Source organism: Lithobates pipiens, unplaced genomic scaffold (assembly GCF_037356315.1).
Source record: "Lithobates pipiens isolate NorthernLeopardFrog02 unplaced genomic scaffold, aLitPip1_a1.2 Scaffold_19, whole genome shotgun sequence".
Lineage (NCBI taxonomy): Eukaryota > Metazoa > Chordata > Amphibia > Anura > Ranidae > Lithobates > Lithobates pipiens.
The window spans coordinates 88,995,679-89,012,736 of record NW_027507764.1 but is presented as its reverse complement, the minus strand read 5'-3'; the positions used below and the strand labels follow the sequence as shown (position 1 = coordinate 89,012,736).

Here is a 17,058-nt window from a genome sequence, read left to right as displayed (position 1 = left end):
CTGTTTACCAGCCTAGATGCTATGATTTTTGAAATAAAGTTGAATAATTCGGAGTGCGGCTATCCAGCTACATCTTTTCTACATCAGAGGCAGAGGGATAGTTGGGATCAGAGGTAGAGGGATAGTTGGGATCAGAGGCAGAGGGATGGCTGGCATCAGAGGCAGAGGGATGGCTGGCATCAGAGGCAGAGGGATGGCTGGCATCAGAGGCAGAGGGATGGCTGGCATCAGAGGCAGAGGGATGGCTGGCATCAGAGGCAGAGGGATGGCTGGCATCAGAGGCAGAGGGATGGCTGGGATCAGAGGCAGAGGGATGGCTGGGATCAGAGGCAGAGGGATGGCTGGGATCAGAGGCAGAGGGATGGCTGGGATCAGAGGCAGAGGGATGGCTGGGATCAGAGGCAGAGGGATGGCTGGGATCAGAGGCAGAGGGATGGCTGGGATCAGAGGCAGAGGGATGGCTGGGATCAGAGGCAGAGGGATGGCTGGGATCAGAGGCAGAGGGATGGCTGGGATCAGAGGCAGAGGGATGGCTGGGATCAGAGGCTGGGGGAGGGCTGGGATCAGAGGCTGGGGGAGGGCTGGATTCAGAGGCTGGGGGAGGGCTGGATTCAGAGGCTGGGGGAGGGCTGGATTCAGAGGCTGGGGGAGGGCTGGATTCAGAGGCAGGGGGAGGGCTGGATTCAGAGGCAGGGGGAGGGCTGGATTCAGCGGGAGGGCTGGATTCAGGGGGAGGGCTGGATTCAGAGGCAGGGGGAGGGCTGGATTCAGAGGCAGGGGGAGGGGCTGGATTCAGAGGCAGGGGGAGGGGCTGGATTCAGAGGCAGGGGGAGGGCTGGGATCAGTGGCAGGGGGACGGCTGGGATCAGTGGCAGAAGGATGATTGGGTTCAGAGGCAGAGGGATGGCTGGATTCAGTGACAGAGGAATGGCTGGGATCAGAGGCAGAGGGAAGAATGGGATCAGGCAGGGGGTGGTGGGATCAGTAGCAGAGAGATAGCTGGCATAAGGCAGAGGGGTGGATGGCTGGGATCAGTGGCAGAGGGAGGGCTGGGATCAGTGGCAGAGGGAGGGCTGGGATCAGTGGCAGAGGGACGGCTGGGATCAGTGGCAGAAGGGTGATTGGGTTCAGAGGCAGAGGGATGGCTGGATTCAGTGGCAGAGGAATGGCTGGGATCAGAGGCAGAGGGAAGAATGGGATCAGGCAGGGGGTGGTGGGATCAGTAGCAGAGATATAGCTGGCATAAGGCAGAGGGGTGGATGGCTGGAATCTGGCAGAGGGATGGCTGGGATCAGGCAGACGGATGGTGGGATCAGGCAGACGGATGGTGGGATCAGGCAGACGGATGATGGGATCAGGCAGACGGATGGTGGGATCAGGCAGACGGATGATGGGATCAGTGGCAGAGGGGTGGCTTGGATCAGTGGCAGAGGGGTGGCTTGGATCAGTGGCAGAGGGGTGGCTTGGATCAGTGGCAGAGGGGTGGCTTGGATCAGTGGCAGAGGGATGGCTGGGATCAGTGGCAGAGGGATGGCTGGGATCAGTGGCAGAGGGATAGATGTGATCAGTAGCAGAGGGATAGATGGGATGAGTCAGAGGGGTGGTGGGATCAGTAGCAGAGGGATAGATGGGATCAGTGGCAGAGGGATAGATGGGATCAGTGGCAGAGAGATAGATGGGATCAGTGGCAGAGGGGTGGTGGGATCAGTGGCAGGGGGGTGGTGTAATCAGTGGCAGAGGAATGGCTGGGATGAGGCAGAGGGGGGGTGGGATCAGAGGCAGAGGAATGGCTGGGATGAGGCAGAGGGGGGGTGGGATCAGAGACAGAGGGGTGGCTGGGATCAGGCAGAGGGGTAGAGGCAGAGGGATGGCTGGGATCAGGCAGAGGTATGGTGGGATCAGTGGCAGAGGGATGGATGGGATCAGGCAGAGGGGTGGCTTGGATCAGTGGCAGAGGGATGGCTGGGATCAGTGGCAGAGGGATGGCTGGGATCAGTGGCAGAGGGATGGCTGGGATCAGTGGCAGAGGGATGGCTGGGATCAGTGGCAGAGGGATGGCTGGGATCAGTGGCAGAGGGATAGATGTGATCAGTAGCAGAGGGATAGATGTGATCAGTGGCAGAGGGATAGATGGGATCAGTGGCAGAGGGATAGATGGGATCAGTGGCAGAGGGATAGATGGGATCAGTGGCAGAGGGGTGGTGGGATCAGTGGCAGGGGGATGGTGGAATCAGTGGCAGAGGAATGGCTGGGATGAGGCAGAGGGGGGGTGGGATCAGAGGCAGAGGAATGGCTGGGATGAGGCAGAGGGGGGGTGGGATCAGAGGCAGAGGAATGGCTGGGATGAGGCAGAGGGGGGGTGGGATCAGAGGCAGAGGGGTGGCTGGGATCAGGGAGAGGGGTAGAGGCAGAGGGATGGCTGGGATCAGGCAGAGGTATGGTGGGATCAGTGGCAGAGGGATGGATGGGATCAGGCAGAGGGGTGGTGGGATCAGTGGCAGAGGGATGGATGGGATCAGGCAGAGGGTTGGTGGGATCAGTGGCAGAGGGAATGGATGGGATTAGAGGCAGACGGATGGTGGGATCAGAGGCAGAAGGATGGTGTGATCAGGGTGATAGTAGTGAAGGAATGGGATCAGTGACACTGGCACTTACCTCCTCTCAGTGACATTCCATTCTCCCTCCTCCATGATGCTCAGTTTGTTTTCACCCTTCTGGTGCCTCCAGTGAAGCCTCTTCTCATGTCGGGTCTCCTTGAGCCCCCCCCCCCCCCCGCACTGTGCTGGCTGCCAGCTCATCAGTTGACTTTCTTCTCCAGTGAAGGGGAGGGGGCTTTAGCTACTATGCAGGCTCTGCCTTTGTGTTTCTCCCTGAAAGGTAGAGCACTGCACCGAGCGACGGATGACGTCATCAACAATCGATTCGGCCAACTCACATCATCGGTGCAGCATCGCAAACCTCCGAATCACGATGCTACGATTATATTCAACAACCTTAATGCAGAGATTACTGTAGGTATATAATGCAGGGACCTGTACTGGGCACTAAGCCCACACGAGCCAAATAATAAGATTGCTGTAGCAGTAGCTTTTATATAAACTACAGCAGGGACTGGTTGCTGTCAGGAATAAAGTAAAGCATTGTAAGCCAAGAATGTGTTAATGAACCTACATATAGTACTTATTGTGTGTATACAAAGGTAGGTTATTTGTTGCTAGAACAGAAGGGGATCAGAAACATGGGAAATCACATAGAAGACCAAGAGCAGCAGAAAACGATGAATGCAGGGTTTACTGTAGCTAAGGCCCGAAGAAGGAAAGTAAGTGCTTTTGAAATATTGCCCCCTAAATAAATTAGGTTAGTCACAAGAAAGGTATTGCCTACATTTTTACTTTCCTAAAGCTATAGTATGTCCGGCTACATAAGATTTTACCAAGCACAAGGGCAGAATAATTCATTTGTAGCAATAAACTGGAGGTAACAGGGCATGGTAGGCTATATCACTCTAAAGCAGATACCGTATTTATTGGCGTAAACCAGTAAAACACGCACCGCAAGTTTAGGAGGGAATTTAAAAGAAAAAAACTTTTAGGAGGAAAGTTTAAGGAAAAAAAACCTTACATTTAAATGCCCATCAATGCAGCCTTGTCAGTGTCATTTGCAGCCATCCATTTAGCCTTGTCAGTGTCATTTGCAGCCATCCATTTAGCCTTGTCAGCGTTGTCTGTGTGTTTTCAGCATTGTCTGTGTGTTTTCCATTTAAAAATGGTGCCTTCCGGGTATTTTCGGCCGTTCTCGGCTATCTTCGGCCGTTCTCGGCTATTTTCGGCCACACTCGGCCGTTCTCGGCGGCTTTTGGCTTTCCGAGAACGGAATAAAGTCTTAGAAACAGCGGGGTATCTGCATATAACACGTACCCCCGATCCCCCCTGATTTTAGGGGGAAAAAAGTGCGTGTTATATGCCGATAAATACGGTATGTGTTTAAAACAGTGCAGGAACAGCACAATATAAGACTGATGTATTGCTGATTTTTTGGCTGCTAAGACCAAACCATACTTCCCACCTTACCCACCTTAGGTAAATAAGATACGACCGCCTTAAAATGGATTTTAAATGGCCATAGCAGCCTTTTTATTAACAAAACACAGTTCATCAAATATATATTTTATTACATTCCATGAAAGATAAAATTTACCTACTAAATGTATAATACCGACTCTCTTAAATCCAGGTATTTGGAGGCAAGCTTGGTCTACCGAATCAGCTGTATCAAGCACCAAGTTCCTTGCCACGGCCTCCCAGACACAATTACACTGACTCTAAGCCAATAAGTTACCACATTACCACCCGATATAGCCCCAATACCGATATCGCCATACTGAGGTAACATCTACAGGAAGGTACCCATACCAAAGATGGGCCAAACCCATCATTCTCCACAGACAATTCTGACCATGCCCACCTTCAAAAGCCTGAAACCCCTGCTATGACACTGCTATAACCATACGCCAATATCGTGACCAAAGGAACTCCACCGCCCACAACAGAAAAATAACTTGATTTAACAGTAACCAATAGGAGAGGGAGGCAAAAGTTTCTCTTTGGCTGACCAAACTCTGACTGACCCTCAGTCAACACCCACTTCTGAGAGCGGGAGAGACCATATGTCAGAGTGCGACTTGCAGGGGGAGGGGGGGGGGAGAGAGGGGGGAATGACATTGCTGGGCATCAAGCCAAGTAGGCAGGGAAGATCTTGGCACCCCCCAAGGAGGGCTCAGTACAACTTTTTAATGATTTTTCGGTCGGACGTCCTGTTGCTAGGCAGATTAGACTTTTTTTTTCGAATCTACCTAGCAAGTAGGAACAGCAGCACAGCTACAGAGAAACTCCAAAGAAAAAATCACTATAGTTTATTATATAAAAATTTAATAATAATAATAAAAAAATATATTTTTTTATTTTTATTTGTTTACTTTTTTTTCTATTTTTTTTTTCCTGCAACAAACCTGGTGGGGCGATGCCCCAGAAACCCCTATGGACGAGCCTCCACTGGTCGGGGGGGGGGGGGGGGTGTAAAGATTTGGATTATATTGTAGTTTGGATGGTGGAGGGAAGAGCTGGGGGATATATAGATATGGATCATGTTTTAAATGGTAGAGGAAAGTTCTGGGGTGTATATAGATTTGGGTCATGTTGTAGATATTGGAGGGAAGGTTTGGGGGGTGTATAGATTTGGGGCATTGGTAGATGATGGAGGGAGGGTCTGGTGGGTGTATATAGAGTATTTGAAGAGAAGAGAGGTTCCCACCATGTCAAAAAGTCAGTCCATAGGCCATATGCAGTATTTGGATCATGTTGCAGATGGTGGAGGTAGGGTCTGGGAGGTGTATAGATTTGGGTCAATTTGTAGATGGTGCAGGGAACGTCTGGGGGTGTATACAGTGCCTTGCGAAAGTATTCGGCCCCCTTGAACATTTCAACCTTTTGCCACATTTCAGGCTTCAAACATAAAGATATAAAATTTTAATTTTTTGTGAAGAATCACCAACAAGTGGGACACAATTGTGAAGTGGAACGAAATCTATTGGATATTTTAAACTTTTTTAGCAAATAAAAAACTGAAAAGTGGTGCGTGCAAAATTATTCGGCCCCTTTACTTTCAGTGCAGCAAACTCACTCCAGAAGTTCAGCGAGGATCTCTGAATGATCCAATGTTGTCCTAAATGACTGATGGTGATAAATAGAATCCACCTGTGTGTAATCAAGTCTCTGTATAAATGCACCTGCACTGTGATAGTCTCAGGGTTCTGTTGAAAGCGCAGAGAGCATCATGAAGACCAAGGAACACACCAGGCAGGTCCGTAATACTGTTGTGGAGAAGTTTAAAGCCGGATTTGGATACAAAAAGATTTCCCAAGCTTTAAACATCCCAAGGATCACAGTGCAAGCGATCATTTTGAAATGGAAGGAGTATCAGACCACTGCAAATCTACCAAGACCTGGACGTCCCTCTAAACTTTCAGCTCAGACAAGAAGACTGATCAGAGATGCAGCCAAGAGGCCCGTGATGGATGGACTGGAGAGAACTACAGATGAGGTGGGAGAGTCTGTCCATAGGACAACATCAGTCGTACACTGCACAAATCTGGCCTTTATGGAAGAGTGGCAAGAAGAAAGCCATTTCTCAAAGATATCCATAAAAAGTCTCGTCTAAAGTTTGCCACAAGCCACCTGGGAGACACACCAAACATGTGGAAGAAGGTGCTCTGGTCAGATGAAACCAAAATCGAACTTTTTGCCCACAATGCAAAACGATATGTTTGGCGTAAAAGCAACACAGCTCATCACCCTCAACACACCATCCCCACTGTCAAACATGGTGGTGGCAGCATCATGGTTTGGGCCTGCTTTTCTTCAGCAGGGACAGGGAAGATGGTTAAAATTGAGGGGAAGATGGATGCAGCCAAATACAGGACCATTCTGGATGAAAACCTGTTGGAGTCTGCAAAAGACCTGAAACTGGGACGGAGATTTATCTTCCAACAAGACAATGATCCCAAACATACAGCAAAATCTACAAAGGAATGGTTCACAAATAAACGTATCCAGGTGTTAGAATGGCCAAGTCAAAGTCCAGACCTGAATCCAATCGAGAATCCGTGGAAAGAGCTGAAAACTGCTGTTCACAAACGCTCTCCATCCAACCTCACTGAGCTCGAGCTGTTTTGCAAGGAAGAATGGGCAAGAATTTCAGTCTCTCGACGTGCAAAACTGATAGAGACATACCCCAAGCGACTTGCAGCTGTAATCGCAGCAAAAGGTGTCTCTACAAAGTATTAACACAAGGGGGCCGAATAATTTTGCACGCCCCACTTTTCATTTTTTTATTAGTTAAAAAAGTTTCAAAAATCCAATAGATTTCGTTCCACTTCACAATTGTGTCCCACTTGTTGGTGATTCGTCACAAAAAATAAAAATTTTATATCTTTATGTTTGAAGCCTGAAATGTGGCAAAAGGTTGAAAAGTTCAAGTGGGCCGAATACTTTCGCAAGGCACTGTAGTCTCGGGACATGTTGTAGATGGTGGAGGGAGGGTCTGGAGGGGTTATATAGATTTGGATCATGTTGTAGATGTTGAAGGGAAGGTCTCGGGGGGTTTATAGATTTGGGTCATGTTGTAGATGGTGGAGGGAAGGTGTGTGTGTGTGTGGGGGGGGGGGGGGGTGTATAGATTTGGGTCATGTTATAGATGGTGGAGGGAAGGTGTGTGTGTGTGTGTGTGTGTGTGTGTGTGTGGGGGGGGGGGGGGGGGGGGTGTATAGACTTGTGTCATGTTGTAGATGGAGGGAAGGTCTGGGGGGGGGGGGGTGTAGATTTGGGTCATGTTGTAGATGTAGGAGGGAATGTCTCAGGGGTGTATAGATTTGGGTCATGTTGTAGATGGTGGAGGGAGGGTCTGGGGGGGGGGGGGGGTGTATAGATTTGGGTCATGTTGTAGGTGGTGGAGGGAGGGTGGGGGGGGGTGTATAGATTTGGATCTTGTTGTAGATGTTGGAGGGAATGTCTCGGGGGTGTATAGATTTGTGTCATGTTGTAGATGGTGGAGGGAGGGTCTGGGGTTGGGGATGTATAGATTTGGATCATGTTGTAGATGGTGAAGGGAAGGTCTGGGGGGGTGGTGTATAGATTTGGGTCATGTTGTAGATGGTGGAGGGAGGGTCAGGGGGTGTATAGATTTGGGTTAATCTGTAGATAGCATGTCAGTAGTATCTACTCCTGATTAAAGCAGTTGTATAGTCTTTTTTTTTTTACTTTTACCTACAGATAAGCCTATAATAAGGCTTACCTTTAGGTAAAAAAATATCTCCTAAACCTGTATGGTTTAGGAGATATTCCCCTCTCAATGAGCTGCTGACTGCAGCGGCTCATGCGCACAGGGGATTCTCGGCTGGAAGCCCGGCAGACACCAGACCCTGCCAGAAAGAAACCTCCCGCGCATGCGCGGGAGTGACGATATCGCTGCTCCGGCCACTCACATCGCCAGAGCCGCGATATGCAGAAGACACACCGAGGGAACATGGCAGCTTCCTCTGCGTGTATCGGGCGAGATGTCGGGGCCTCCTTCTAAGGTAAGTATTTCATAATGAGCTAGTATGAGGTGCATACTAGTTCATTATGCCTTTTCCCTTACAGGTCTGAACATTTTTCAGCAGGTTTACTACCGCTTTAAGTAAATCAGTATTCACAAAACATGTAGAGATTTATGATACACCTTTATTTCTGGATTTAATTGATACTTTGTGGAGTCGTAAGTTTGAAAACAGACTATGAACTGTTCATAGTAAATTTGTTTTTTGTTTTAAACTGGGAAGATATTTTAGGCCCCTTTCACACGGGGCGAATCTGCTCACCGGAGTCCGCCAGCCCAGCAGGAGATCGCCCTGTTGATCTCCGCTGAGCGGCAGATGACAGGTCCGTCTCTGCTCATGGAGTAGGGAGGAGCCTGTCAGAGCCCCACTGATTTCTGTGGGGAGATCAGACGAAAACGGACAGCATGTCTGTTTTCATCAGATCTCATCCAATCTGATCTGCCAGACGGATGGCTGAACATATCACTACACATCTGTGTTTTGCAGATCGGATGGCAGACGGGTGTCAGCAGACACATCTCCGCTGACATCCACCTGCCCATAGGAGTCAATGGGTGGCCCGCTCGGATCCACCTGAAAAACAGACAGGCAGATTCGAGCGAGCTTATCGTGTGAAAGGGGCCATATTGTGTTGTTTACCATAAAACATTTTTTAAGAATTTTTTTTTATGAACCCCCAAAAATTCCCGTGGGCAATTACCAATATTTTTTATTGAGTAATTCGTTCTTTGTTCTCTTTTTCTAGCTAGTTGGTAAGTGTGCTGGGAAATACTCTGTGCAAAGCCCCTCCATGTGCTGCTTAAGTGGAGTACACACTATGGGAACATTGGAAGAAAATTTCCGTACAAGGCACGATCGTTCAATTTTTGTATTGTGTGTACACAACTTTCCACATCCATTTCAGGCTTTCAAAAAACATTTCCAAAGGCACAAACTCCAATTTTTTTTCCTATATGTGAACAGAACCAATGATTTTCGTTTCCTTTGTATAGTTATCGTACGAGAAAAATCAGATACGAAAGACTGCGCATGAAACAATAAACTTCAAAAGAAAAGCCTTTTTTCATTCAAGAATTTTCGTACAATTAGTAACATCCTCGGTTTTGACCTGCTGTGAAACATCGAGGAAAACCAGAAGATCGTTCATACGAATTTCTTGTAGTGTGTATACTGGGCATTACTCTAAAAGCTGGTTGTAAATTAGGGTGGCTGTCATTTTTGTTGAGCTTGGTTTTCTCAAATTCCTTGAAATTGCTGATTAAAAAGACCCTATTTTTCCAGCAGATGGCAGTAGCGCAACACAGATATCTACAAACTTCCAAATTCTTTTAAAGCCAGGATTCACATTGAAGGGTGAGCATTTCATGTGATTTTTTTTGCATTGCAGTATTATCAGACTCTCATTTTGTTTAAGCTAATGGAAAGCTTGTTACTAGAAGAGGAAGACGGTTGCTAGGTGTAAAAAACACAATTTTTTCAGGTACTCCATTGGGGCCAAAAACACACTAACTTCCCCCAAAAAAGCTCTTGTACTTTTTGTGTTGACTACACATCGTTCAGATATGATCAAGTATTGCATGATGTAGAATTGTAGCCTGTGTATGTAAATACCTGGAATTTTATGGAATTTGTGAAAGAAAATTGTAAATTGTTTTAAAAAAATAAATGTATTAATATACACATATATAACAATAAAATGGTAAATGTATAGTGTTAACAAAAGTTATATGTATACATATAACATGGTTACTGTCTCTTCTATCTCCTATCTCTCTTCCCATCAGTCCATATTTCCAGGTCACGGTCTCCGTCCGTCCAGATTTCATAGGGTTGTCTAGCTTGTCAGTATCCCACAATAATAAGCACCACCCTTTTTACAGAAAAATATGTATAAAAAAATACTTACAAAAAAGTGTTAAAAAAAGTAAGAATATTCCCAGACATTTTAACCACTTAAGTAGAGCTGCACGATTCTGGCTAAAATGAGAATCACATTTTTTTTTTTTGCTTAGACTAAAGATCACTATTCTCTCATGGTTCTCGTGGTATAACATCTTCTTTCACATTGTACAAAAAAATCGGGCTAACTTTATTGTTTAGTTTTTTGTTAATTCATTAACGTGTAATTTTTTAGGAAAAAATTGCGTTTGAACAACCACTGCGCAAATCCGGAGTGACATAAAATATTGCAACAACCACCATTTTATTCTCTAGGGTCTCTGCTAAAAAAAAAAATATATATATATATATATATATATATATATATATATATATATATCATGTTTGGGTGTTCCAAGTAATTTTCTAGCAGAAAATAATGATTTTACTTGTAAGCAATAAATGTCAGAAAAGGTTTGGTCTTTAAACGGTTAAACTTCCCTCATTTACGGAGTTCTTTCCTTTGATAAAAGAAGGAAAAGATACTTTGTTTCTACTTATTTGTGTTGTGATAAAACTTGGCAGGCTGTCTGGATTTTTTTTCTTCCAGCTGTGAGAACTCTCTGCCCTTGTTAGAAAGAATCATGACATGCTGTTTTGAAGATCAGGAAGGGAAAAAGATCACAATTTCAATTCTTAACGATTAATCGCGCAGCTCTACAATTAGAGATCGGAAGGATTTGCCCCTTAATGACCAGGCCATTTTTTGCGATACAGCACTGCGTCACTTTAACTCACAATTGCGTGGTCATGTGATGCTGTACCCAAACAAAATTTATGTCAATTTTTCCCATAAATAGAGCTTTCTTTTGCTGGTATTTGACCACCTCTGCATTTTTGATGCGCTATAAACAAAAAAGACAATTTTGGAAAAAACCCAATCATTTTTACTTTTTGCTATAATAAATATCCAATAAAAAACGTTACAAACTAATTTCTTTATCAATTTAAGCCAATATGTATTCTTCTACATATTTTTGGTTAAAAAAAATAAAAAAATCACAAGAAGCGTATACACTAGGAAGAGGTTAACACTAGGGGGCGATCAAGGGGTTAAGTGTTCCCTAGGGAAGCGTTTCTAACTGTGGGGGGGGCAGTGTAGTGACTGGAGGAGGAGACAGATTGCTGTTCCTGATCACTTGGAATAGCAGATCTGTCTCTCCTCCCCTGACAGAACAAAGATCTATCTGTTTATATTGACAGATCCCTGTTCTGTCTCTCAGGAGCAATTGCAGGTGGCCGCGCACATGCTTTGGCGTCCAGCCGCAGGCGCGCATGCCCTCTAGTGGCTGACATACAAAGGCGGCTTTTCATCTAGGAGAGCCAACCTGGTCTTTAAGTGGTTAAAATCACACTGCTACCAATCACACCTGTACCGAGGTTGCAGTTACACTTTAAGGGTCCAAGAAGGTAGTCTGTTAAGCTGCTGTTTTGTTTGTGTGTTTTTTTTTAAATAGAATCCTGCTTCAAAGTCTTTGGATTAGAGAGGGTACAGGACAAGGGTGCCATAGGATGACATCGTTTTGTGATTTGACAAGGCTTTTTACATCCTGTCCAATGCAGAACAGTTGGTGCTATCCGACAGTGCCACAAATATTAAATGGTCACCATTTTCATTTGGATCAATAGACCTTCCACTTATGTTTCTAGGTATGATAGGTTGTCAATTTGCTTTGGAACAGTGGTTCTCAATCATCAGGTAGTGCCCCCCCCTCCTCCCAGGCTCCCAGTCAGCTGCAGATTTCCCAACCTTCCACTGTGCCTCCCAGCTCCTATTGGGCCACCATACCTCCCATAGGGGACTGCAGTACCCCCAGGCCCTCTTAGCACTCCAGGTCCATGGTACCCCCCACCCTCCCAGAGTGACACCCAGCCCCTTGCAGGGCACCCTGACTTGCTACAGAGCCTTCAGCCCCCATAGTGGCCCTGAACCTCCTGTAGTGTTATAGTGCCCTCCAACCTCCTATGGCGCATCCCCCAACCCACACAAACCATCCTGTTTCCCATAGTGCCCCTGAACTGACCCCAGCTTCCTCCAGAGACCCCAGCCCCTACAGTTTCCCCCAGCTCCATCCAAAAATCTCATACTCTACAAGGCTACCAAGTCTGTTGCAGAGTCCCCTAGCCCCCTCCAGAATCCCCATCCCCACACAGTGACACTCAGCCCTGTCCAGAGCTTTCCAGCATTTAAATACATATTTGGTATTCCAATACTTTTATTGTGCGAGTATAAACTTTTTTTTTTCTTTTTTATATAGAAGGTTTTGGAAGAATTTATCAGGTCCTGGTCTCAATAAAGGTTGAGAACTACTGCTTTAAAAGACACGCAGGTGCACTCCACCCGTATGGCAGAAAATAATGTAGAATTTCAGAGTTGTGCCTTAGCTTGCAAGATTGGTTGAATTTTGGCCTAAGCAGAGAATGCCACCCAAATCAAGCCAAACATGGCCATCATCTACCGTGTCTGGGCTACATAAAGTGGATCCACCATCAGATACAGTAAGTTTTTGATTAGGGATGAGTTCGATTAGAACACATGTTTCGACTCGAACATTGGCCATTCATCTGTTCGGTGAATTCAGAACTTTGTGGACCGTTCGCAACAAATTCGTGTGGCACGAACAGTCCACAATGCACTACGCTATCGCAGTGCATTGCTGGCTAATGATTGGCCAAGCATACACTGTGACGCCGCATGCTTGGCCAATCACAGTGCCGGCAGCAAGGAGAGCCATAATTATAGCTCAGGGGGTTTAGTACACGCCCCACACTATATAAGGCCACCAGCGGGGCGGCCTTGTGTAGTGTGTTGGCGTGCAGGGAAAGAGCTAGATAGGCAGCGACAGTGTGTTCTTTTCTCAGTCATCTGCAGGAGTTAGTGGGTGTTGTGTGCCTCCAGCGCAGTATACACCTGTATCTACCCTTTATTGCTGTTGCTCTCTAAGGCCCCTTTCACACTGGGGTGGTTTTCAGGCGCTACAGCGCTAAAAATAGCGCCTGTGTAGAGCCTGAAAAAACCAACCCCTTTCACTCCAGTGTGAAAGCCGGAGGGCTTTCACACTGGAGCGGTGCGCTAGCAGGACGGTGAAAAAAGTCCTGCTAGCCGCATATTTGGAGCGGTGAAGGAGCGGTGTATTTACCGCTCCTAAACCGCTCCTACCCATTGAAATCAATGGGGCAGCGCGCCTATACCGCCAGCGAAATGGAGCTGCAGCAGCGCTTTGCGGTGGTTTTAACCCTTTTTTCGCCCGTTAGCGGGGTTAAAATTGCCCCGCTAGCGGCCGCATACCACCGCTAAAGCGACGGTAAAGCGCCGCTAAAAATAGCGGCACTTTACCGCCAACGCCCGCACCGCCCCAGTGTGAAAGGGGCCTAATACAGCCATCTACAGGAGTTAGTGGGTGTTGTGTGCCTCCAGCGCAGTATACACCCGTATCTACCCTTTATTGCTGGTGTTCTCTAATACAGGCATCTGCAGGAGTTAAAGTGGGTGTTGTGTGCCTCCAGCACAGTATACACCTGAATATACCCCTTATTGCTGGTGTTGTCTGTTGCATATCTTGCATATTATCCTTTAAAATTAGCACTTTTGATTTCAAACGTTCGAGTCCCATAGACTTTAATAGGCTTCTAAGGTCCGTTCGAAGGTTCTGGTACAAACTGAACCGGGGGGGTGTTCGGCTCATCCCTATTTTTGATATTTGGTGCATGGATGCTAAGTAAAGTATATGTCTTCCAGGTACTTGGCTCTCACATACCCTACTGTGCAAAAGTTTATGCAGGTGTGAAAAAAATGCTGTAAATTAAGAACGCGTTCAGAAATATAAGTGTTAATAGTTTATTTTTTATAAATTGATAAAATGTAAAGTAAGTGAACAGAAGAGAAATCCAAATCAAGCCAATATTTATCCCCCCAATGCACCTTCCAGGTTATTCACTCCCCTCCATCTCTTTCCCTTTCATCATTTGAAGCTCACTGTATTCGTCTATTCTCTCCTACTTCCCTAAGAATTGCTGTGATCTACCGGCCCCCTGGACCATTATCAACTTTCCTTGATGAGTTCTCTGCCTGGCTACCCTACTTTCTGTCTTCAGAAATTCCCACAATCCTTCTTGGTGATTTCAACATCCCTGCTAATACAAACACTCCTGCTACTTGTAAACTTCTTAGTCTAATCTCTTCATTTGACCTGAAGCAATGAGTACAGGCTTCTACTCATTCTGATGGCAACACCCTTGACCTTGTATTCTCCTACCTTTGCACTCCATGCAACTTCTCAAATAATCCTTCTCCTCTTTCCAACCATCACCTAATTAATTTCTCTCTCTCTCTGTCTTCCAACACCTTTCCCTCCAATCGCCTAACCATCTCTCCTCTATTCTTCTGCTGACCACCTCTATGACAAAATCTCTCCCCTGTCCTGCCCCAACCAAGCCACTTCCATCTATAGTAAAACCCTGTCCTCCACCCTGGCCTCGCTCGCTCCAATCACTACACGTAGAATCAGACCTCAACCCCTACAACCCTCGCAAACAGATGACACTAGAATTCTCAAAAAACGTAGTCTCGCTCTTGAGCGTCTGTGGCACAAGATCAAGTCTCTCAAAGACTTCAACCAATACAAATCTGCCCTCCAAAAATACTATTCTTTCCTCCACACTGCCAAGTAGACCTACTTTACAACTCTTATTAACACCTTCTCGTCCAGTACTCCGTCCTCCGCCGCCTCCACCCACTGACTCACTCACTGCCCAGGAGATTGCTAATCACTGCAAAAACAAGATTGATACAATCCGTGATGAAATCTCCACTCTACAGGTATCTCCCCCAGTTAAGACCCCACTATACCAGGTACTCTCAACACTCCCCTTATTCAAAACTGCTACTACAGACGAAGTTGCTAAACTCCTTTCTAACGCCCACCTAACCACCTGCCCCCTGGATCCTATTCCCTCTCAAACACTACGGTCGCCATCTGACTCTATACTATACTCTCTAACCCACATCTTCAATCTCTCCCTCACCTCTGGCATTTTCCCCAATGCTCTAAAACATGCACTGGTCACCCCCATACTTAAAAAGCCATCCTTGGACCCTACCAATCCTAACAAACTATGCCTTATCTCCTTGCTCCCATTTTCCTCTAAACTCCTTGAGCGCCTGGTTTACAACCAACTGATTGACTACCTCATCGAAAACAACCTTCTTGATCCCCTTCAATCTGGATTTCGCCCTCAACACTCAACAGAAACTGCTCTTTTAAAACTCACAAATTACCTACTAACTGCAAAATCCAACAGACACTATTCGGTACTCCTACTTCTGGACCTTTCAGCTGCCTTTGACACGGTTGACCACCCTCTCCTCCTCAAAAAACTTTACTCCCTTGGTCTCCGTGACTGTGGTCTTCAGTGGCTCTCATCCTATCTATCCCAACGCACCTTCAGTGTCACTTACAATTCTACTTCCTCCACTCCTCTTCCCTTCTCTGTCGGAGTCCCCCCAAGGTTCTGTTCTTGGACCTCTTTTATTTTCAATCTACACCTCTTCCCTGGGTCAGCTGATAGCCTCTCACGGCTTTCAATATCATTTCTACGCTGACGACACTCAAATCTATCTCTCCACCCCTCAACTCACTCCATCAGTCTCCTCACGCATCACTAACTTACTAAGGCCTCTTTCACACGGGGCGGATCAGTAATGATCCGCCCCATGATGATCCGCTCGCTCAGCGGGGATCGCTCCGTTGTCCCCGCTGAGCCGGCTGTGGACAGGGCGGTCTCCGCACACTGTGCAGGGACCGCCCTGTCAGCTCTCCGCTCTTCTCTATGGGGATCGGATGAGCACGGATCGTCCGATCCGCTCTGCAGACGGATAGAAAAATAGGATTTTCCTCCGTCTGCAGAATCGGACTGTTGCGGAGGCGGAGGAAATCGGGTGTCTGCGGATGTTCATCCGCAGACACCCGCTATCCCATAGGGATGAATGTATGCCCGTATTTCATCCGCAAACGGATGGATGAAATACGGACATATCATCCGCATGTGTGAAAGGGGCCTAACAGACATATCTGTATGGATGTCACAACACTTCCTTAAACTCAACGTGTCCAAAACCGAACTTATAATATTTCCTCCCCCATGTGCCTCCACCCATCCCCACATGTCAGGGTGCTAGGTGTTATCCTGGACTCTGAACTCTCCTTTCAGCCCCACATCCAATCACTTTCCAAAGCTTGCCGTCTGAACCTCCGCAGCATCTCTAAACTACGTCCCTTTCTAACCAATGAAACCACAAAGCTCCTGTTTCTCTCCCTGGTTATCTCTCGCCTTGACTACTGCAACTCCCTCCTCATTGGTTCACCTTTAAATAGACTAACCCCCCTTCAGTCCATCATGAATGCTGCTGCCAGACTTATACACCTTACAAACCGCACAGTGTCTGCTACCCCTCTCTGCCAATCCCTCCATTGGCTGCCACTTGCCCAATGAATTAAATTCAAAATACTACCACTTACTTACAAAGCCATCCACAACTCTGCCCCCAGCTACATCACTAGCCTAGTCTCAAAATACCAAACTAATCGCCCACTTCCTTCCTCCCAAGACCTCCTGCTCTTTAGCTCCCTCATTATCTCCTCCCATATCCGCCTACAGGACTTCTCCCGAGCCTCACCCATTCTCTGGAACTCACTACCCCAATCTGTCAGACTTTCTCCAAATTTATCCACTTTTAGGCGATCCCTGAAAACTTTCCTCTTCAGAGAAGCCTATCCTGCCTCCATCTAACTGCACTATTGTCTCCATTAGCTCATCCCCCACAGCTATTACCCTTTTGTATAACTTGACCCTCCCTCCTAGATTGTCTTGAATTGTATTGTATTGTAATGTCTACCCCAATGTTGTAAAGCGCTGCGTAAACTGTCGGTGCTATATAAATCCTGTATAATAATAATAATAATAATATT

The 17,058-nt window shown here is 46.7% G+C and overlaps 1 long non-coding RNA gene across 1 annotated transcript in view; it reads left to right on the top strand.

Annotated features, from left to right (window-relative positions):
• Positions 1–17,058, top strand: part of LOC143998208 (uncharacterized) — a 153,151-nt gene that overhangs the window by 44,556 nt on the left and 91,537 nt on the right. Inside the window, exon 2 of the long non-coding RNA XR_013277783.1 lies at positions 9,434–9,505. This is a non-coding gene — a long non-coding RNA (uncharacterized LOC143998208). The remainder of the gene's footprint in view (positions 1–9,433; positions 9,506–17,058) is intronic.